Source organism: Panulirus ornatus, chromosome 47 (genome assembly GCF_036320965.1).
Source record: "Panulirus ornatus isolate Po-2019 chromosome 47, ASM3632096v1, whole genome shotgun sequence".
In the NCBI taxonomy this organism is placed as follows: domain Eukaryota; kingdom Metazoa; phylum Arthropoda; class Malacostraca; order Decapoda; family Palinuridae; genus Panulirus; species Panulirus ornatus.
Window position 1 is genome coordinate 9,475,575 of NC_092270.1, and position 24,578 is coordinate 9,500,152.

General features: G+C 37.7%; 1 protein-coding gene across 1 annotated transcript in view; it reads right to left on the reverse strand.

Annotated features, from left to right (window-relative positions):
• The window catches only part of LOC139763539 (low-density lipoprotein receptor-related protein-like), a 59,339-nt gene that overhangs the window by 9,257 nt on the left and 25,504 nt on the right, over positions 1–24,578 (reverse strand). Inside the window, exons 5-8 of the mRNA XM_071689733.1 lie at positions 22,792–22,951; positions 14,857–15,078; positions 11,187–11,364; positions 4,986–10,162 (exon numbers count right to left, since the gene is read on the reverse strand). The gene's annotated coding sequence lies outside the window, so the exon portion shown is untranslated. The remainder of the gene's footprint in view (positions 1–4,985; positions 10,163–11,186; positions 11,365–14,856; positions 15,079–22,791; positions 22,952–24,578) is intronic.

Below are 24,578 nucleotides of genomic sequence, written 5' to 3' on the forward strand. Positions count from 1 at the left end.
GAAGAAAATTTACAAAATATTTTTTTTTCGAGTGGTGAATTCGAATAAAAGTTACAATAAAACATTTTTTTTTCGACACAGGTGAATTCGAAGAAAAGTTAAGATAAAATAAATTTTTTTCAAGACTGGTGAATTCGAAGAAAAGTTACAATATTTTTTTTGACTAGTTTTTTTCGAGACTGGTGAATTCGAATAAAAGTTACAATAAAATATTTTTTTTCGAGACTGGTGAGTTCGAAGAAAAGTTACAATAATATATTTTTTTTCGAGACTGGTGAATTCGAATAAAAGTTACAATAAAATATTTTTTTTCGACACTAGTGAATTCGAAGAAAAGATACAATAAAATTTTTTTCGGACTGGTGAATTCGAAGAAAAGTTACAATAAAATTTTTTTCGGACTGGTGAATTCGAAGACGTTACAATAAAATATTTTTTTTCGAGACTGGTGAATTCGAAGAAAAGTTACAATAAAATATTTTTTTTCGAGACTGGTGAATACGAAAGTAAGTCAAAAAATAATTTTTTTCGAGACTGGTGAATTCGAATAAAAGTTACAATAAAATATTTTTTTTTCGAGACTGGTGAATTCGAAGAAATGTTACAATATTTTTTTTCGAGACATCAATTCGAAAAAAAGTTACAATATTTTTCTTCAAGACTAGTTTTTTCGAGACTGGTGAATTCGAATAAAAGTTACAAAAATATTTTTTTTCGAGACTGGTGAGTTCGAAGTTTTTTATTATTATACTTTGCCGCTGTCTCCCGCGTTTGCGAGGTAGCGCAAGGAAACAGACGAAAGAAATGGCCCAACCCCCCCCCCATACACATGTATATACATACGTCCACACACGCAAATATACATACCTACACAGCTTTCCATGGTTTACCCCATACGCTTCACATGCCTTGATTCAATCCACTGACAGCACGTCAACCCCGGTATACCAAATCGCTCCAATTCACTCTATTCCTTGCCCTCCTTTCACCCTCCTGCATGTTCAGGCCCCGATCACACAAAATCTTTTTCACTCCATCTTTCCACCTCCAATTTGGTCTCCCTCTTCTCCTCGTTCCCTCCACCTCCGACACATATATCCTCTTGGTCAATCTTTCCTCACTCATTCTCTCCATGTGCCCAAACCACTTCAAAACACCCTCTTCTGCTCTCTCAACCACGCTCTTTTTATTTCCACACATCTCTCTTACCCTTACATTACTCACTCGATCAAACCACCTCAACCACACATTGTCCTCAAACATCTCATTTCCAGCACATCCATCCTCCTGCGCACAACTCTATCCATAGCCCACGCCTCGCAACCATACAACATTGTTGGAACCACTATTCCTTCAAACATACCCATTTTTGCTTTCCGAGATAATGTTCTCGACTTCCACACATTCTTCAAGGCCCCCAGAATTTTCGCCCCCTCCCCCACCCTATGATCCACTTCCGCTTCCATGGTTCCATCCGCTGCCAGATCCACTCCCAGATATCTAAAACACTTCACTTCCTCCAGTTTTTCTCCATTCAAACTCACCTCCCAATTGACTTGACCCTAAACCCTACTGTACCTAATAACCTTGCTCTTATTCACATTTACTCTTAACTTTCTTCTTCCACACACTTTACCAAACTCAGTCACCAGCTTCTGCAGTTTCTCACATGAATCAGCCACCAGCGCTGTATCATCAGCGAACAACAACTGACTCACTTCCCAAGCTCTCTCATCCCCAACAGACTTCATACTTGCCCCTCTTTCCAAAACTCTTGCATTTACCTCCCTAACAACCCCATCCATAAAAAATTAAACAACCATGGAGACATCACACACCCCTGCCGCAAACCTACATTCACTGAGAACCAATCACTTTCCTCTGTTCCTACACGTACACATGCCTTACATCCTCGATAAAAACTTTTCACTGCTTCTAACAACTTTCCTCCCACACCATATATTCTTAATACCTTCCACAGATTATCTCTATCAACTCTATCATATGCCTTCTCCAGATCCATAAATGCTACATACAAATCCATTTGCTTTTCTAAGTATTTCTCACATACATTCTTCAAAGCAAACACCTGATCCACACATCCTCTACCACTTCTGAAACCACACTGCTCTTCCCCAATCTGATGCTCTGTACATGCCTTCACCCTCGAAGAAAAGTTACAATAATATATTTTTTTCGAGACTGAATTCGAAGAGTTACTTTTTTTCGAGACTGGTTTTTTTTCGAGACTGGTGAATTCGAAAAAGTTACAATAAAATATTTTTTTTCAAGACTGAGGAATTCGAAGAAAATATACAATAAAATTTTTTTTCGAGACTGGTGAATTCGAAGTTACAATATTTTTTTTCAAGACTGGTGAATTCGAATACAAGTTACAATAAAACATTTTTTTTTCGAGACTGATTAATTCAAATAAAAGTTACAATAAAATATTTTTTTTCGAGACTGGTCAATTCGAAGAAAAGTTACAATACACTATTTTTTTTTCGAGACTGGTGAATTCGAAGTTACAATAAAATATATTTTTTTCAAGACTGGTGATTCGAAGAAAAGTTACAATAAAATAATTTTTTTCGAGACTGGTGAATTCGAATAAAAGTTACAATAAAATGTTTTTTTTCGAGACTGGTGAGTTCGAAGAAAAGTTATAATATATTTTTTTACGAGACTGGTGAATTAGAATATATTTTTTTACAAGACTGGTGAATTAGAATTTAAGTTACAATAAAATATTTTTTTTCGAGACTGGTGAATTCGAAGAAAAGTTACAAAATTTTTTTTTCGGACTGGTCAATTCGAAGACAAGTTACAATAAAATATTTTTTTCAAGACTGGTGAATTCGAATAAAAGTTACAATATTTTTTTTCGAGATTGGTGAATTCGAAGAAAAGTTACAATAAAATATGTTTTCGAGACTGGTGAATTCGAAGAAATGTTACAATTAAATATTTTTTTTCGAGACTGGTGAATTAAAAGAAAAGTTACGATATTCTTATTCAAAACTAGTTTTTTCGAGACTGGTGAATTCGAATAAAAGTTAAATATTTTTTTTCGAGACTGGTGAGTTCGAAGAAAAGTTACATTAATATATCTTTTTTTCGAGACTGGTGAATTCGAAGCTACAATATTTTTTTTTTCGAGACTTGTGAATTCAAAGAAAAGTTACAATAAAATACTTTTTTTTCGAGACTGGTGAATTCGAAGAAAAGTTACAATACAATATTTTTTTCGAGACTGGTAAATTCGTAAAGTTATATTAAAATATTTTTTTTCGAGACTGGTGAATTCGAATAAAAGTTACAAAAGTATTTTTTTTCAAAACTGGTGAATTCGAATAAAAGTTACATTAAAATATTTTTTTTCGAGACTGGTGAATTCGAAGAAAAGTTACAATAAAATATTTTTTTTCAAGACTGGTGAATTTGAAGAAAAGTTACATTTTTTTTCGAGACTGGTGAATTCGAAGAAAAGTGACTGGTGAATTCGAAGAAAAGTTACAATAAAATATTTTTTTTCAAGATTGGTGAATTCGAAGAAAAGTTACAATAAGATATTTTTTTTCGAGACTGGTGAATTCGAAGAAAATTTACAATATTTTTTTTCGAGACTTATTTCTTTCGAGACTGGAGGAAAGCTTTAGTGATATCACCAGTTAAGGCAAACTTCCACCTTCTGAACCTCATAAGTACCTCTACCAACTGTGGATTAAGAGGGGGACCCACCTCAAGACAGTGATTTCATGAGACTCCATTATAGCTCACAGCAGATGCGTCAAAGACTGGTCTTACTTTACTTGTGGTGCTGACTTCCCTGACGACAGGATGATGAGGAAGGTAGAATGTGGGGTATGGGCTGTTCATCTCACCCTCAGGTATCTCTTCAGTGATGCCTTCCCATTCGTAACCCTCAAATATGGCATCATACTCCTCCTGAAGTTTAGGATTGGATTTAAATTTATGCATCAAACATAACAACCTTTTCCTTGCAAGCCTTTCATTATTTTGGAGGCTACACTTATGCTCTGATTTCCAGGGAAGAGCAACCTCATATCTATCATCCTAAAACTTAACTGCCTCTGAAAAGGATTTTAACACAGGATGGTTGCTAACATCAGGATATATTTCCTTGTTACAAATTCCCACTGACTCTAAATCCCAAAACTTATGTAATTCATTCTCATTGAAATTGTTAATGCATAACATCTGAGACAACTTAAAATTTCCCTTGGATGCCGAAGAATCTTACAGACTGATGTGTCCACAATGGATTAAATGAGTCATTCCATTATTTTCGCAGTCAACTTTCATACGTCTGGCGCCAACACCCCTCTGCTCGTTAACACTACCATACGGGTCAAACCTACCTTAACTAAACCCCTCTGCTCGTTAACCCAACCACATGGGTCGAACATATCTTATCTACGCCCCTATGCTCGTTAACCCGGCCACACGGATCAAACCTACCTTAACTACGCACCTCTGCTCTTTAACCCAGCCACACGGGTCAAACTACCTCAACTACGCCCTTCTGCTTGTTAACACCGATGCTTAAGTAAAAATCTTGACTAAATTAGCTTGTCAAAGTTCCAAAACTATCGGGCAAATCCCATTTAGGAAACCAATGTGCACTACTGTCCAGAAATTCGTAAAAAATTTTTTACTACAGGTCAAAAACGCCCAACTTTTCCATGAAGTTTTAAACATTTTCCACGGTTAAATCCATATAAAAAAAATTAACCATTAACGGAATTAAACGGTGCCCTGACAATGGCTTAATCCCAATATATATATATAGATAAAAAGAAAAACTCTTATTAACGCAAACACTCGCAGGGCCATCGCAATTAACCCAGTGATTTCGACTAATTGTTGAATGACCCAACCCGACGTTACAATCAGGAAAACACTGAAAAAAAAGAAAAATAGCTGGAATCCTACTGAAATAAACCAAGTTTTCTACTTACCTCTGCCTCGGCCACACTGTCTGGTGGTGGTGTGGTGATTTGACCACTTCTAACAGCTTTAAGGGTCAATGGCGCGCGTCATCCACTGAGTCACGTAAATCCCTCTTGCCACTTCGCTGATAAGGAATGGTTCAGTTTTCGTGGAACAGACGTAAGCATATGCCTTTACAACAAGTACCTAAAGACAAAGTTAAATTAATTGGTTTTCCAAGAAAATGTACTGTACACCAACACGAGCGGCACTTCACACCACGGTACCCAGAGAGCAACTGAGCCTGACAGCGCCGTCTGGCACCAACGTCCAGACCACATTGCTGCCAGACGTAGCATATTCATAAAGTTGCTCTAATTACACACATTGCATGTTTATTTAGGACATCTGTTAGCGTAATTAATAATTTTAGTATTTGAAAATACATACATAAATACATAATACATACTCAAATTCTAAGAAAATTCGTGTCAGGAGGTGTAAAATAAGTACTTTTCAAAAACGATGGATACGCTGTGGGCAACGCTGATAGAAAGAATGGTTAAAGGCTGGGCATTTAAGAGCTGGGTTTTAATAACAGCAAACTTTACTGCGGTGTTTTTTTTGTATAATCATTCAGCAAGCTCTTCCTCTAGCAGATTTAGGGATTAACTGCATTTTGATGAATATATAAAGTACTGATGTACAAAGGAATATATGAGCTGGACACGATGAAACGCATACGATAAACTTGTCATCATGTCATTGTTTGTTGGATTATCACGAATACTCAAAACTTCATTCTCGAATGATTTGTCAAATACATGATTGTTTTATAGTCTTTGTAATATGCAGAACAAAGTAGAACAACCCCTCGCCTCAGCAAGGTAATGCCAGGAAAACAGACAACAAAGGCCCCATTCGTTCACATTCAAGTCTCTGTCATGTAATAATGCACCAAAACCACAGCTCCCTTTCCACATCCAAGCCCCACACGCTTTTCCATAGTTCACCCCAGACTTTTCACATGTCCTGGTTCAATCCATTGACAGCACGTCGACCCCGGTATACCACATCATTCCAGTTCACTCTATTCCTTGCACGCCTCTTACCTCCCTGTATGTTAAGGCCCCGATTGCTCAATTTTTTCCACTCCATCTTTCCACCTCCAATTTGGTCTCCAGCTTCTCTTTGTTCCCTCCATCTCTGACACATATATCCTCTTTGTAAATCTTTCCTCACTCATTGTCTACATATGTCTAAAACATTTCAACACACCCTCTCCCGCTCTCTCAACTATATCTATAGCCCATGCCTCGCAACCATATAATAAATGAACAAGTACACAGCTAAGCAAGGAAATAGCTAAGTTTTCCTAGTTGTGTGTATGTTAACTGTTGTATTACTGTAGAGCAACAATCATGAAAATATTCATCAAAATGTTTGCCGTTACAACCATAATCTATGTTAACACGGTATCATTGCAATTCAATGATTAGATCACTTAATCTTCACAATTAAGTACATAATGTCATCACAATACAACTGCAATTTAGCCGATTTGTAACTGTGTATCATGTAATGTTCACTGAATCACCACTAATGTACAAACCATAAGATTTGCTTTGTGAAACTTTCTGTACTATGTAGACAGACTTCACTCATGTGCTTATCCAAACTATAGAAGTATCCAGCCCTTCCTTGATTTTAATCTCTTTTGTGATGATTGACCCAGTAACAGTTATCAACCCCAGTTATGCAAGTCCTCAATTGTATATTTTCAACTGAATGGTTGCCTACATTCAATAAAGTTTCTTTATTTGTTTAATTACACACACGCGCCTCCTTGGTGTAGCCATTATTAGCATTGCTGACCATGAGTCAACATGGTCCAGCCTCGGTTAAGGCTTGCATGGGTGTGGTATTTCGCCTACACCCAAATCAAGGGATCCTCCTCTCCTCGGAGATGGTCGATAAATGGATCCATATAGTTATAGGGTGAATACATACACAGCAGTAAAGACATGGTATATAAGGCTATGAGATGGGATAATCCATGTGTAAAACTCTCTCGCTGTAATGCACAGTCACACACACTTCTACCAGCCACATGCTTATCAACTTTAAATGAGTCTTTATTCACAAAATCATATATAACATTATTCATTGCTAATGATGTTAAATGCAGGTTATGGGGTGTGGAGTTGATCGAATTTAGATATATTAGACCTTAACAGGTAAGAAACAAAATTGTATATTCTAAAAGTAGACAAAAAAAAACTTTCATATTGAAACCAAAGATATAAAAATCTTGTGGTTGGTTATCAATGTAAATAGCATTATGGAGATGAAAACTAGAGTGCTGTAGTTCAAAGCTGTTTTTTTGTTGATTCCTTGCTGTGGCTCCAAGTGCCTCATATATTACACCCATTGGGAAAAGTGAGCTTGCACTGCTCAAGTTTGAGTATGTGGTAACTTAGGACATGGAAAGCAGACTTCAGACAATAAATAGATAAGACATACTAATGGAAAATACACAAATCACAACAATTTCTATGGTAAAAGAGAATGGGAAATGCATTTCAGCCACCAGGCTTTGTGGTGAGAAGTTCTTTGAAATCTACAGTGGATTACAAACCCTAGTACCTCCAGTCTCAAATACCGAAGGGAAAGAACAGTATATAAATAACGTCAAAAAGCAAAGGATATTTGAGATGTGGAATAGGTAAGATATAGAGATGAAATTCCTGCCAGCCAGCATGTGTTACAATATTTTTTTTTGAGATTGGTGAATTCGAATAAAAGTTACAATAAAATATTTTTTTTCGAGACTGGTGAATTTGAAGAAAAGTTACAATAAAATATTTTTTTTTCGAGATTGGTGAATTCGAAGAGGTTACAATATTTTTTCGAGACTGGTGAATTTGAATAAAAGTTACAATAAAATATTTTTTTTCGAGACTTAGTGAATTCGAATAAAAGTTAAAATAAAGTATTTTTTTTCAAGACTGGTGAATTCAAAGTTACAATAATATATTTTTTTTCGAGACTGGTGAATTCGAAGAAAAGTTACAATATTTTTTTCGAGACTGGTGAATTCGAAAAGTTACAATAAATTATTTTTTTTACGAGACTGGTGAATTTGAATAAAAGTTAAAAAAAATATTTTTTTATCGAGACTGGTGAATTCGAATAAAAGTTACGTTAAAAAATTTTTTTTCCGAAACTAGTGAATTCGAAGAAAAGTTAATATTTTTTTTCGAGACTGGTGAATTCGAAGAAAAGTTAAATTAAAATATTTTTTTCGAGACTGGTGAATTCGAATAAAAGTTACGAAAAAATATTTTTTCGAGACGTGAATTCGAATAAAAGTTACAATAAAATATTTTTTCCGAGACTGGTGAATTCGAAGAAAAGTTAATATTTTTTCCGAGACTGGTGAATTCGAAGAAAAGTTACATTAAAATATTTTTTTCCGAGACTGGTGAATTCGAATAAAAGTTACAAAAAATATTTTTTTTTCGAGACTGGTGAATTCGAATAAAAGTTACAATATTTCTTTTTCGAGACTGGTGAATTCGAATAAATGTTACAAAATATTTTTTTCGAGACTGATGAATTCGAAGAACGTTACAATAAAATATTTTTTTTCGAGACTGGTGAATTCGAAGAAAAGTTACAATAAAATATTTTTTTTCGAGACCGGTGAATTCGAATAAAAGTTACAATATTTTTTTTCGAGACTGGTGAATTCGAAGAAAAGTTACAATAAATATGTTTTCGAGACTGGTGAATTACGAAGAAATGTTAAAATAATATTTTTTTTCGAGACTGGTGAATTAAAAGTTACAATATTTTTCTTCGAAACTAGTTTTTTCGAGACTGGTAAATTCGAATAAAAGTTAAAAAATATCTTTTTTCTGAGACTGGTGAATTCGAATAAAAGTTACAATAAAATATTTTTTTTCGAGACTGGAGAATTCGAAATTACAATATTTTTTTTTCGAGACTGGTGAATTCAAAGAAAAGTTACAATAAAATATTATTTTTTCGAGATTGGTGAATTTGAATAAAAGTTACAATAAAATATTTTTTTTCGAGACTGGTGAATTCGTAGAAAAGTTACATTAAAATATTTTTTTCGAGTGGTGAATTCGAATAAAAGTTAAAAAATATTTTTTTTCAAGACCGGTGAATTCGAATAAAAGTTACAATAAAATATTTTTTTCGAGACTGGTGAATTCGAAAAGACACAATAAAATATTTTTTTCGAGATTGGTGAATTCGAAGAAAAGTTACATTTTTTTGAGACTGGTGAATTCGAATAAAAGTTACAATAAAATATTTTTTTTTGAGACTGGTGAATTCGAAGAAAAGTTACAATAAAATATTTTTTTTTCGAGACTGGTGAATTCGAAGAAAAGTTACAATAAAATATTTTTTTCGAGACAGGTGAATTCGAATAAATGTTACAAAATATTTTTTTCGAGACTGGTGAATTTGAATAAAAGTTACAATATATTTTTTCGAGACTGGTGAATTCGAAGAAAAGTTACAATAAATATTTTTTTCGAGACTGGTGAATTTAAAGAAAAGTTACAATATTTTTTTTCGAGACTAGTGAATTCAAAGAAAAGTTACATTTTTTTTGAGACTAGTTTTTTTTCAAGACCGGTGAATTTGAAAAAAAATTATAATAAAATATTTTTTTTCGAGACTGAGGAATTCGAAGAAAATTTACAATATTTTTTTTTCGAGACTGGTGAATTCGAAGAAAAGCTACAATATTTTTTTTCAAGACTGGTGAATTTGAATAAAAGTTAAAAATATTTTTTTTTCAAGACTGGTGAATTCGAAGAAAATTTACAATATTCTTTTTCGAGACTTTTTTCTTTCGAGACTGGAGGAAAGCTTTAGTGATATCACCAGTTAAGGCAACCTTCCACCTTCTGAACCTCATAAGTACCTCTACCAACTGTGGGTTAAGAGGGGGACCCACCTCAAGACAGTGATTTAATGAGACTCCATTATAGCTCACAGCAGATGCATCAAAGACTGGTCTTACTTTACTTGTGGTGCTGACTTCCCTGACGACAGGATGATGAGGAAGGTAGAATGTGGGGTATGGGCTGTTCATCTCACCCTCAGGTATCTCTTCAATGATGCCTTCCCGTTCGTAACCCTCAAATATGGCATCATACTCCTCCTGAAGTTTAGGATTGGATTTAAATTTATGCATCAAACATAAGAACCTTTTCCTTGCAAGCCTTTCATTATTTTGGAGGCTACACTTATGCTCTGATTTCCAGGGAAGAGCAACCTCATATCTATCATCCTTAAACTTAACTGTCTCTGAAAAGGATTTTAACACAGGATGGTTGCTAACATCAGGATATACTTCCTTGTTACAAATTCCCACTGACTCTAAATCCCAAAACTTATGTAATTCATTCTCATTGAAATTGTTAATGCATAACATCTGAGACAACTTAAAATTTCCCTTGGATGCCGAAGCATCTTACAGACTGACGTGTCCACAATGGATTAAATGAGTCATTCCATTATTTTCGCGGTCAACTTTCATACGTCTGGCGCCAACACCCTTCTGCTCGTTAACCCAACCACACGGGTCGAACCTATCTTAACTACGCCCCTATGCTCGTTAACCCGGCCACACAGGTCAAACCTACCTTAACTACGCCCCTCTGCTCTTTAACCCAGCCACACGGGTCAAACTACCTTAACTACGCCCTTCTGCTCATTAACACCGATGCTTAAGTAAAAATCTTTACCAAAGTAGCTTGTCAAAATTCCAAAACTATCGGGCAAATCCCATTTAGGAAACCAATGTGCACTACTGTCCAGAAATTCGAAAAAAAATTTTTACTACAGGTCAAAAACGCCCAACTTTTCCATGAAGTTTTAAACTTTTTCCGCGGTTAAATCCATATTAAAAAAATTAACCATTAACGGAATTAAACGGTGCCCTGACAATGGCTTAATCCCAATATATATATATATATATATATATATATATATATATATATATATATATATATATATAAAGAAAAACTGTCTTATTAACGCAAACACTCGCAGGGCCATCCCAATTAACCCAGTGATTTCGACCAATTGTTGAACGACCCAACCCGACGTTACAATCAGGAAAACACTGAAAAAAAAGAAAAATAGCTGGAATCCTACTGAAATAAACCAAGTTTTCTGCGTACCTCTGCCTCGGCCACACTGTCTGGTGGTGGTGTGGTGATTTGACCACTTCTAACAGCTTTAAGGGACAATGGCGCGCGTCATCCACCGAGTCACGTAAATCCCTCTTGCCACTTCGCTGATAAAGACTGGTTCAGTTTTCGTGGAACAGACGTAAGCATATGCCTTTACAACAAGTACCTAAAGACAAAGTTAAATTAATTGGTTTTCCAAGAAAATGTACCGTACACCAACACGAGCATCACTCCACACCACGGTACCCAGAAAGCAACTGAGCCCGACAGCGCCGTCCGGCACCAACGTCCAGACCACATCGCTGCCAGACGTAGCATATTCATAAAGTTGCTCTAATTACACACATTGCATGTTTCTTTAGGACATCTGTTATCGTAATTAATAATTTTAGTATTTGAAAATCATAACACATACTCAAATTCTAAGAAAATTCGTGTCAGGTGTAAAATAAGTACTTTTCAAAAACGATGGATACGCTGTGGGCAACGCTGATGGAAAGAATGGTTAAAGGCTGGGCATTTAAGAGCTGGGTTTTAATAACAGAAAACTTTACTGCTGTTTTTTTTTCATCATCATCATTCAGCAAGCTCTTCCTCTAGCAAATTTAGGGATTAACTGCGTTTTGATAAATACATAAAGTACTGATGTATGAAGGAATATATGAGCTGGACACGATGAAACGCATACGATAAAATTGAATGTCATTGTTTGGTTGATTATCACGAATACTCAAAACTTCATTCTCGAATGATTTGTCAAATACATTATTGTTTTATTTTTTTTTTTTTATACTTTGTCGCTGTCTCCCGCGTTTGCGAGGTAGCGCAAGGAAACAGACGAAAGAAATGGCCCAACCCCCCCCCCATACACATGTACATACACACGTCCACACACGCAAATATACATACCTACACAGCTTTCCATGGTTTACCCCAGACGCTTCACATGCCTTGATTCACTCCACTGACAGCACGTCAACCCCTGTATACCACATCGCTCCAATTCACTCTATTCCTTGCCCTCCTTACACCCTCCTGCATGTTCAGGCCCCGATCACACAAAATCTTTTTCACTCCATCTTTCCACCTCCAATTTGGTCTCCCTCTTCCCCTCGTTCCCTCCACCTCCGACACATATATCCTCTTGGTCAATCTTTCCTCACTCATTCTCTCCATGTGTCCAAACCATTTCAAAACACCCTCTTCTGCTCTCTCAACCACGCTCTTTTTATTTCCACACATCTCTCTTACCCTTACGTTACTTACTCGATCAAACCACCTCACACCACACATTGTCCTCAAACATCTAATTTCCAGCACATCCATCCTCCTGCGCACAACTCTATCCATAGCCCACGCCTCGCAACCATACAACATTGTTGGAACTACTATTCCTTCAAACATACCCATTTTTGCTTTCCGAGATAATGTTCTCGACTTCCACACATTTTTCAAGGCTCCCAAAATTTTCGCCCCCTCCCCCACCCTATGATCCACTTCCGCTTCCATGGTTCCATCCGCTGACAGATCCACTCCCAGATATCTAAAACACTTCACTTCCTCCAGTTTTTCTCCATTCAAACTCACCTCCCAATTGACTTGACCCTCAACCCTACTGTACCTAATAACCTTGCTCTTATTCACATTTACTCTTAACTTTCTTCTTCCACACACTTTACCAAACTCAGTCACCAGCTTCTGCAGTTTCTCACATGAATCAGCCACCAGCGCTGTATCATCAGTGAACAACAACTGACTCACTTCCCAAGCTCTCTCATCCCCAACAGACTTCATACTTGCCCCTCTTTCCAGGACTCTTGCATTTACCTCCCTAACAACCCCATCCATAAACAAATTAAACAACCATGGAGACATCACACACCCCTGCCGCAAACCTACATTCACTGAGAACCAATCACTTTCCTCTCTTCCTACACGTACACATGCCTTACATCCTCGATAAAAACTTTTCACTGCTTCTAACAACTTGCCTCCCACACCATATATTCTTAATACCTTCCACAGAGCATCTCTATCAACTCTATCATATGCCTTCTCCAGATCCATAAATGCTACATACAAATCCATTTGCTTTTCTAAGTATTTCTCACATACATTCTTCAAAGCAAACACCTGATCCACACATCCTCTACCACTTCTGAAACCACACTGCTCTTCCCCAATCTGATGCTCTGTACATGCCTTCACCCTCTCAATCAATACCCTCCCATATAATTTACCAGGAATACTCAACAAACTTATACCTCTGTAATTTGAGCACTCACTCTTATCCCCTTTGCCTTTGTACAATGGCACTATGCACGCATTCCGCCAATCCTCAGGCACCTCACCATGAGTCATACATACATTAAATAACCTTACCAACCAGTCAACAATACAGTCACCCCCTTTTTTAATAAATTCCACTGCAATACCATCCAAACCTGCTGCCTTGCCGGCTTTCATCTTCCGCAAAGCTTTTACTACCTCTTCTCTGTTTACCAAATCATTTTCCCTAACCCTCTCACTTTGCACACCACCTCGACCAAAACACCCTATATCTGCCACTCTGTCATCAGACACATTCAACAAACCTTCAAAATACTCATTCCATCTCCTTCTCACATCACCACTACTTGTTATCACCTCCCCATTTACGCCCTTCACTGAAGTTCCCATTTGCTCCCTTATCTTACGCACCCTATTTACCTCCTTCCAGAACATCTTTTTATTCTCCCTAAAATTTACTGATAGTCTCTCACCCCAACTCTCATTTGCCCTTTTTTTCACCTCTTGCACCTTTCTCTTGACCTCCTGTCTCTTTCTTTTATACTTCTCCCACTCAATTGCATTTTTTCCCTGCAAAAATCGTCCAAATGCCTCTCTCTTCTCTTTCACTAATACTCTTACTTCTTCATCCCACCACTCACTACCCTTTCTAAACAGCCCACCTCCCACTCTTCTCATGCCACAAGCATTATTGTTTTATAGTCTTTGTAATACGCAGAACAAAGTAGAACAACCCCCCGCTTCAGCGAGGTAACGCCAGGAAAACAAAGGCCCCATTCGTTCACACTCCAAGTCTCTGTCATGTAATAATGCACCGAAACCACAGCTCCCTTTCCACATCCAGGCCCCTATGATCGTTAACCCAGCCACACAGGTCAAACTACCTTAACTACGCCCCTCTGCTAGTTAACACCGTAGCTTAAATAAAAATCTTGACCAAATTAGCTTGTCAACATTCTAAAACCATCGGGCAAATCCCATTTCGGAAACCATTTGCACTACTGTCCAGAAATTCGAAAAAAAAATTATTACAGGTCAAAAACGCCCGACTTTTCCATGAAGTTTAAACATTTTCCGCTATGTTAAATCCATAAAAAAATTTAACCAATAACGGAATTAAACGGTGCCCTGACAATGGCTTAATCATTATATATATATATATATATATATATATATATATATATATATATATATATATATATAAAGTAAAACTGTCTTATTAACGCAAACACTCGCAGGGTCATCGCAATCAACCCCGTGATTTGGACTAATTGTTGAACGACCCCAACCCGACGTTACAATCAGGAAAACGATGAAAAAAAGAAAAATAGCTGAAAACCTACTGAAATAAACCAAGGTTTCTGCTTACCTCTGCCTCGGCCACACTGTCTGGTGATGGTGAGGTAAATGAATATGATTAAACAGACTTGACCACTTCTAACTGCTTTAGGGGTCAATGGCGCGCGTCATCCACCGGGTCACGTAAATCCCTCTTGCCACTTCGCTGATAAGGACTGGTTGCCACTTCGCTGATAAGAACTGGTTAAGTTTTCGTGGAACAGACGTACGCATATGCCTTTACAACAAGTACCTAAAGACAAAGTTAAATTAATTGGTTTTCCAAGAAAATGTACCGTACATCAACACGAGCAGCACTTCACACCACGGTAGCCAGAGAACAACTGAGCCCGACAGCGCCGTCCGGCACCAACGTCCAGACCACATCGCTGCCAGACGTAGCATATTCATAAAGTTGCTCTAATTACACACATAGCATGTTTATTTAGGACATCTGTTATCGTGATTAATAATTTTCGTATTCGAAAATCACAATACATACTCAAATTCTAAGAAAATTCGTGTCAGGAGGTGTAAAATAAGTACTTTTCAAAAACGATGGATACGCTGTGGGCAACGCTGATGGCAAGAATGGTTAAAGACTGGGCATTTAAGATCTGGGTTTTAATAACAGCAAACTTTACTGCTGTGTGTTTTTATTATCATTCAACAAGCTCTTCTTCTAGCAGATTTAGAGATTAACTGCGTTTTGATAAATACATAAAGCACTGATGTACAAAGGAATATATGAGCTGGACACGATGAAACGCATACGATAAACTTGAAAGTCATTGTTTGTTGGATTATCACGAATATTCAAAACTTCATTCTCGAATGATTTGTCAAATACATTATTGTTTTATAGTCTTTGTAATATGCAGAACAAAGTAGAATAACCCCCCGCTTCAGCGAGGTAACGCCAGGAAAACAGACAACAAAGTCTATGTCATGTAATAATGCACCGAAACCACAGCTCCCTTTCCACATCCAGGCCCCACACACCTTTCCATGGTTCACCCCAGACTTTTCACGTCCTGGTTCAATCCACTGACAGCACGTTGACCCCGGTATACCACATTGTTCTAGTTCACTCTGTTCCTTGTTACGCCTCTCACCTCCCTGTATGTTAAGGCCCCAATTGCTTAATTTTTTTCACTCCTTCCTTCCACCTCCAATTTGGTCTCCAGCTTCTATATGTTCCCTCCATCTCTGACACATGTATCCTCTTTGTAAATCTTTCCTCACTCATTGTCTGCATATGTCTAAAACATTTCAACACACCCTCTCCCGCTCTCTCAACCACGTTTTTTTTATTATTATTTCCTCACATCTCACACCTCTCTTAATCAAAACACCGCATGCTACATATTGTCCTCAAACATTTCATTTCCAACACATCCACCCTCTTCCACACAACTCTTATCTACAGCCCATGCCTCGCAACCATATAATAAATGAACAAGTACACAGCTAAGTTTTCCTCGTTGTGTGTATGTCAACTGTTGTATTACTGTAGAGCAACAATCATGAAAATATTCATCACAATGTTTGCCGTTACATACATAATCTATGTTAACACGGTATCATTGCAATTCAAGTACTGTACTTTAGATCACTTAATCTTCACAATTGAGAAAATAATGTATGTCAACACAACTGCAATTTAGCCGATTTGTAACTGTGTATCATGTAATGTTCACTGAATCACCACTAATGTACAAACCATAAAATTTGCTTTGTGAAACTTTCTGCACTATGTAGACAGACTTCACTCAAGTGCTTATCCAAACTTTAGAAGTATCCAGCCCTTCCTTGATTTTAATCTCTTTTGTGATGATTGAGCCAGTAACAATTATCAACCCCAGTTATTTAAGTCATCAATTGTATATTTTCAACTGAATGGTTGCCTACATTCGATAAAGTGTTCTTTATTTGTTTAATTACACACACGCACCTCCTTGGTGTAGCCATTATTAGCATTGCTGACCATGAGTCAACATGGGCCAGCCTCGGTTAAGGCTTGCATGGGTGTGGTATTTCGCCTACACCCAAATCAAGGGATCCTCCTCTCCTCGGAGATGGTCGATAAATGGGTCCATATAGCTATAGGGTGAATACATACACAGCAGTAAAGACATGGTATATAAGGCTATGAGATGGGATAATCCATGTGTAAAACTCTCTCGCTGTAATACACAGTCACACACAATACCAGCGACATGCTTATCAACTTTAAATGAGTCTTTATTCACAAAATCATATATAACATTATTCATTGCTGATGATGTTAAATGCAGGTTATGGGGTGTGGAGTTGATTGAATTTAGATATATTAGACCTTAACAGGTAAGAAACAAAATTGTATATTCTAAAAGTAGACAAAAAAAACTTTCATATTGAAACCAAAGATGTAAAAATCTTGTGGTTGGTTATCAATGTAAATAGCATTATGGAGATGAAAACTAGAGTCCTGTAGTTCAAAGCTGTTTTTTTTTGTTGATTCCTTGCTGTGGCTCCAAGTGCCTCGTATATTACATCCATTGGGAAAAGTGAGCTTGCACTGCTCAAGTTTGAGTATGTGGTAACTTACGACATGGAAAGCAGAGGTCAGACAATACATAGATAAGACATAATCATGGAAACTATACAAATCACAACAATTTCTATGGTAAAAGAGAATGGGAAATGCATTTCAGCCACCAGGCTTTGTGGTGAGAAGTTCTTTGAAATCTACAGTGGATCAGGAACCCTAGTACCTCCAGTCTCAAATACAGAAGGGAAAGAATGATATATAAATAATGTCAAAAAGCAAAGGATATTTGAGTTGTGAAATAGCTAAGATATAGAGATGAAATTCCTGCCAGCCAGCATGTGTTAGGTATAAGGGAGCAAGGAATGGGTAACTGAATAAAAAAAAGAGGGAACAAAAAAAACTTTGAAAAGAATATTATGGATGAGGCAGGATGGTAGCAGGGGACAGCAGCTTTGTAGTGAAAGGCTCTGTGAAATTTACACTGGAGTAGGAACATGTGTACCTTTAATCTCAAATACAGGGGAAAGGTTAAGAAGAGGGCAGAATGATTTAATCAAAGATGTCATAAAGTAAGGGAGCTTCTAGATGAGCAGTGGCAAAGACACAAGTGACACTTTAGCCAGCATGTGCAAGGTATAAGAGAGCTAATAATGAGTACAACAGGATAAGAGAGGAGGGACAAAAACTTTCGTAGAGAGTATTGTGGACCAGGCAGGTGAAAATCCAAGAGTTTTCTATAAATTTATTGGAAGTAAATTGTCATTTAAGGGATTCTGACTGAAATATTGCATAGGGTGATGTAAGGAGGAACATGACAAAATCAATAGTTTCCACATTGGAAGACATTATACCCCCCCCCCCCCCCCCCCCCCCCAACACCAGAGAGATGGGATAGGGAGGAGGCTTTAGAAAACATTGAGATATCTGAAAATGACTATTAAAATACCTAAAGAACAAAAAACTTTGTAGAGAATATTGTGGACAAGGCAGCTGAAAATCCAAAAGTTTTCTATAAATTTGTTGGGCGTAGATTGTCAGTTAAGGGATTCTGAGGGAAATATTGCATAGGATGATGTAAGGAGGAACTTTAATGACAAACTCAAAGGTATATATCCTCTTTGTCAATCTTTTCTCACTCATTCTCTCCATATGTCCAAATTATTTCAACACACCCTCTTCTGCTCTCTCAACCACACTCTTTTTATTTCCACACATCTCTCTTACCCGTTCAGTACTTACTTGATCATACATGTCTACCATTTCATGAATTTAGTGAGGCAGCATTATGAACAGAGAACTGGGCCTTAGAGGGTACATCCTCACTTGGCCCCCTTCTCTGTTCCTTCTTTTAGAAAATTAAAAATGAGGGGGAAGGATTTCCAATCCCACCCCTCTCCCTCCCCTTTTAATTGCCTTCTACGACATGCAGGGAATACGATGCTAATTCCTGTGGGACGGAGTAGTGCCAGAAATGGATGAAGGCAAAATATGAATATGTACATGTGTATATATGTATATGTCTATGTATGTGTATTTATATATATGCATGTACATGTATGGCCGTTTATGTATATGTGTATATGAGCGGATAGATCATTCTTTCTTCATCAGTTTCCTGGCGCTACCTTGCTAACACAGGAAATGGCAATCAAATTTTAATGAAATATAAAAAAAGAGAGAGAGGATAGCAAAGCAAAGGCTTTCTCTCCACCCTCCACCCCTCCTGCAGCATGTCAGACTGAAAACAGGAAGAAAAAAATAACTTGCAAGATTAATATGCCTTAAGAAACTTTTATATGAGTAGTCATAAGATAGAATGATCATGAGTCATACATACTTTCACTTTTTGTTTTAAACTTGATGAGGATAAATGAGCTCCAACTTCTTGACTTACCATGCCTCCTTCAGTCCTAATGTTGCAGAATGATACAATAATTCTACATACTTTCTCAAAGTAATGACATGTAAACATAAGGAACGTTTAGTTTAAGTCACTTTTGGGGGTGTGAAAGGTTAAGAGAGTGGCGGGGAGGCATGCCAAAGTATTGAAGGAAATTAAAGGTTTCATATAAATCCCCTTTGGCGTCACCAAAGGTCTTTACAAGGGAAAAGTGGCATCTGAAGGGATAGAGACAAATTGAAAGTTTACTTAGAAGACCCTTTGGGGGTGCCAAAGTCCAATAGAGTGGCATGGTGGCATCGAAAAACATAAAGACAAATTAAAGGCTAAATTTAAATCCTCTTTGGCGGAGCCAAAGGATATTACAGGGGCATACAGGCATCCAAATGCAAAGAAACAAATGGAAAGTTTACTTTAATGTCCCTTTGGGGGTGCCAAATAGCAAGAGAGTCGCATGGAGGCATCCAAAAATATAGAGAGAAATTGAAGATTTAATATAAATCCCCTTTGGCATCTTCAAAGGCTTTTACAGGGGATTAGAGGCATCTAAAGGGTAAGAGAGAAATTGAAAGTTTACTTAAAAGATCCTTTGGGGGTGACAAAGTCCAATACAGTGGCATGGTGGCATCCAAAAATACAAAGAAAAATTAAATGTTTGTTTTAAATCTCCTTTGGCACCGCCAAAGGCAATTACAGGGGCATAGAAGCATCCAAAGGCAGAGAAACAGATGGAAGGTTTACTTTAATGTCCCTTTGGGGATGCCAAAGGGCAAGAGAATGGCATGGATGCATCCAAAAATTTAGAGGGAAATTGAAATTCTAATTTGAATCCCCTTTGGCATCACTAAAGGCCTTTGAAGGAGAATAGTGGCATCTGAAGGGATAGAGACAAACTGAAAGTTAATTTAAAAGACCCTTTGGGGGTGCCAGAGTCCAATACAGTGGCATGGTGGCATCGAAAAACAAAGACAAATTAAAGGCTAAATTTAAATCCCCTTTGGCAGAGCCAAATGATATTACAGGGGCATACAGACATCCAAAATCAAAGAAACAAATGGAAAGTTTACTTTAATGGCCCTTTGGGGGTGTCAAATGGCAAGAGAGACGGGTGGAGGCATCCAAAAGTATAGAGAGAAATTGAGGGTTTAATATAAATCCCCTTTGGCATCTTCAAAGGCTTTTACAGGGGATTAAAGGCATCTAAAGTGTATGAGACAAATTGAAAGTTTACTTAAAAGATCCTTTGGGGGTGACAAAGTCCAATACAGTGGCATGGTGGCATCCACAAATAATAAGACAAATTAAATGTTTGTTTTAAATCCCCTTTGGTGCCGCCAAAGGCAATTACAGGGGCACAGAAGCATCCAAAGGCAGAGAAACAGATAGAAGGTTTACCTTAATGTCCCTTTGGGGATGCCAAAGGGCAAGAGAGTGGCGTGGAGGCATCAAAAATTTTGAGGGTAATTTAAGGTCTAATTTGAATCCCCTTTGGCATTGCTAAAGGCATTTACAGGAGAATAGTGGCAAATAGAGGGAAAGAGGCAAATTGATAGTTTGCTTAAAAGACCCTTTGGGGGTGCCAAAGTCCAATAGAGTGGCATGGTAACATCCATAAAGGAACAGACAAATTAAAGGTTTAATATAAATCCCCTTTGGCATCACTAAAGGCCTTTACAAGGGAAAAGTGGCATCTGAAGGGATAGAGACAAATTGAAAGTCTACTTAAAAGGCCCTTTGGGGGTGCCAAAGTCCAATAGAGTGGCATGGTGGCATCGAAAAACATAAAGACAAATTAAAGGCTAAATTTAAATCCCCTTTGGCGGAGCCAAAGGATATTACAGGGGCGTACAGTCAGCCAAAAGCAAAGAAACAAATGGAAAGTTTACTTTAATGCCCCTTTGGGGGTGCCAAATGGCAAGAGAGCCGCATGGAGGCATCCAAAAATATAGAAAGAAATTGAATATAAATCCCCTTTGGCGTCTTCAAAGGCTTTTACAGGGGATTAGAGGCATCTAAAGAGTAAGAGAGAAATTGAAAGTTTACTAAAAAGATTCTTTGGGGGTGACAGAGTCCAATACAGTGGCATGGTGGCATCCAAAAATAAAAAGAGAAATGAAATGTTTGTTTTGAATCCCCTTTGGTGCCGCCAAAGGCAATTACAGGGGCATAGAAGCATAGAGGCATCCTTAGGGAAAGAAACAAAAGGAACGTTTAGTTTAATGTCGCTTTTGGGGTTGCCAAAGGTTAAGAGAGTGGCGGGAGGCATCCCAAAATATTGACGGAAATTAAAGGTTTAATATAAATCCCCTTTGGCGTCACCAAAGGCCTTTACAAGGGAAAAGTGGCATTTGAAGAGAGACAAATTGAATGTTTACTTAAAAGACCCTTTGGGGGTGCCAAAGTCCAACAGAGTGGCATGGTGGCATCCAAAAACAAAATGACAAATTAAAGTTTTAATTGCAATCCTCTTCCCTTTGCCTTTCTTTGACACCTCTGCCAAGTTCAACTCTAGACATTTTCTCAAACCTGGATCATAGCATTTCAAATCCATCTTTCAGTTCATCAGCCATTCCATTCTTTATGATGCACCAGACATTATTCACTACTATTCACTTCCAGTCTATGAGAAATCCATTTTAATTGAACCATTTCATCCATCCAGCTACTGCAAAGACCATACTAAAATGCTAAGGAATTATAAAACCAAGCCACAAATTAAAATTCAATTTTTTTCCTTACCTTACTACCCAACTTCTAAATATCATCAATGTTAATCAGTATTTTCACCATTTTCTCAGACGCTTGCACATCTTGACACTGTCCTAAAGTTTGATCATATTTTCTCCTAAAATACCTACATCAAGCAGATCAACTTTGGATCCCAGTTTTTCATTTTCCTAAATTCCAAATCATATTAACTCCTTAACATCAGGTCAGTCACATGTTCCAACTACCTTCCCTAACTCCTTCAGTTTCTTTCACTCTCTCTATCCACATTACAACATACTAAACTTCAGAAAATTTCTTTCCTTTGCATTTCCTCTACAAATCCTTGTCCTTACACATGCCCACCTAGTTCTTATTTTGCTGATCAGTATCTTATACAGTATGCAGAAAGTAGTTACAGCTCTTGGTGAATGGACTGGGAAAGCAAAGCAGCATGGCAATATATGACAGGCTGCTGTATAAAGAGTAAATGTTATGAAGCTTACTAGTAACTACTTAGCCACCAAATCCATTGTTACAAAACATTTCAAGTTCAGGAAAGGAGAGTCGTTGTATGGACCAAATACCCAGGGAAGTCATCCCCCAATAAAAATGGCTTTTTCTTACTTTTCTCACTTCCTCACATCCTGTACAAAGGATTCAAATACATTCCTTGAAGGCTTGTTGCATATACTGACAAGCACGCTTTGCACGTTTCTGGAAAATGCAAGATTCTGGATAGAGTTCATGTCCCTTGACCAGAATCAATTAACATGGCATTAAACACTTATTCATCACCCCAAGCTTAGACCAAGTCCCACCCTTACCTTGGCGCTCCCAAAATCCAGTAAGTGATGTAGTCACAGGTCAACAGCTCGAGACCTGTCACCCCTTCTCTCCACGAGCTATCATCTATTCTTGCTGCACCTTCCATTCTGAATGTTGTCAGCTCCAAGTCTGTCACATTTATTGATGCCAAGTCCATAGCTGGAAGGAAACCAACAGAGTGGATAAAACAGAACTCGACTCATTATCTTCTCTAATCAGTTATTAAAACTTTTCAATATCTCAATTTCATAAAATTTCACTCGCTTGGATATCAAATCTTTAGCCCTATTCATAAATTTTCTTAAACAGTGAAAAGCTCAAAAGATATCTGCCAAGGAATTACTGTCACAATACAGTGCTGGCCACAAATTTCAGACTAAGAGGACGATACATTTCATTTTCTTATATCAAAAAAGCTGCATTCACTCACATTCTTTACCTGTCAGGCGTAATGCATTAAAACCACAGCTCCCTAACCACAACTAGGCCCTACAGACATTTCCATGGTTTATCCCAGATGCTCTACATGCCCTGACTGTCCACTGACAGCATATCAATCGCTGTATGCCATTGTCCTAATTTACTCAACTCTGGCCTCCTGCACATTTGGTCTCCCTCTTCTTGTTCCCTCCACTTCTGACATATACTTTGTCAAACTTTCTTCACTCATTCTCTCCATATGTCCAAAACATTTCAGCTCTCAACCACCCTTTCGATACTTACTCTTATCAAACCACCTCACACCTCAAGCAACTTAAACATATCCCCCTTCCTCCTCACAGCCTTTATATATAGCCCAAGCCTCACATCCATATAATATTGCTGGGACTACTATACCTTCAAGCATCCCCATTTTTGCCCTACCAGGTAATCTCTGCACATTCTTCAGCACTCCCAAAACCTTTGCACCTCGTCCATTCTACGACTCGCTTCCTCTTTGATGGTTCCACTCTTTGACATGTCCACTCCCAAATATCTAAAACACTTTATTTACTCCAATATGTTTTAGTTCAAATTCACATCCCCAACTAAAGAGTCCATCAACCCTGCTAAACTTAATCTTGCTTTTAATCACAATAACTCTCCAATTCCTCCTTTCACACTCGTTTTTAAACTCAGTCATTAACTTCCGCAGTTTCACACTCAGCCATCAGTGCTGTGTCATCAGCAAGGAACAACCAACTCTTCCCAGGCCCTTTCTCACCCACAGACTGCATACTTGGCCCTCTCTCCAAAACTCTTGCATTCATCTCCCTCACCATCCCATCCATGAACCAAATGAACAACCATGTTGACAAGGTCCTGACACCCTCAACAAAAACTCATTGCCTCTAGCAGCTGTGGTCTCATCATATAATCCCAAGATCTAAGATAAGGCATCTCCATCAGCCTTACCGTATGCTTTCTCCACATCCATAAATGCTGCAAACAAAATCTTTCTCCACATATTTCATACACATTCTTTGAAGGAAACACCTGATCCACACATCCTCCACTGCTTCTAAAACCACACTGCCCCTCCCCACACTCATGCTCTGTATATGCCCTCACCCTCTTAAATACCCTCCCATACAACTTACCAGCACACTCAACTACCTTGTACCTCTATAGATTGAAGACACCTTTACATAATGGCATTATTCATGCATTCTGCTAATCCTCAAGCATCCACTCTTGCCACCTTGCCATATTCCATCTTACATAATGCTTTCACTACCTCCTCTCTTTTTACCAAACCACTCTCCACGACTCACTTTGCATACCATCCCAACACAAACACCTTAAA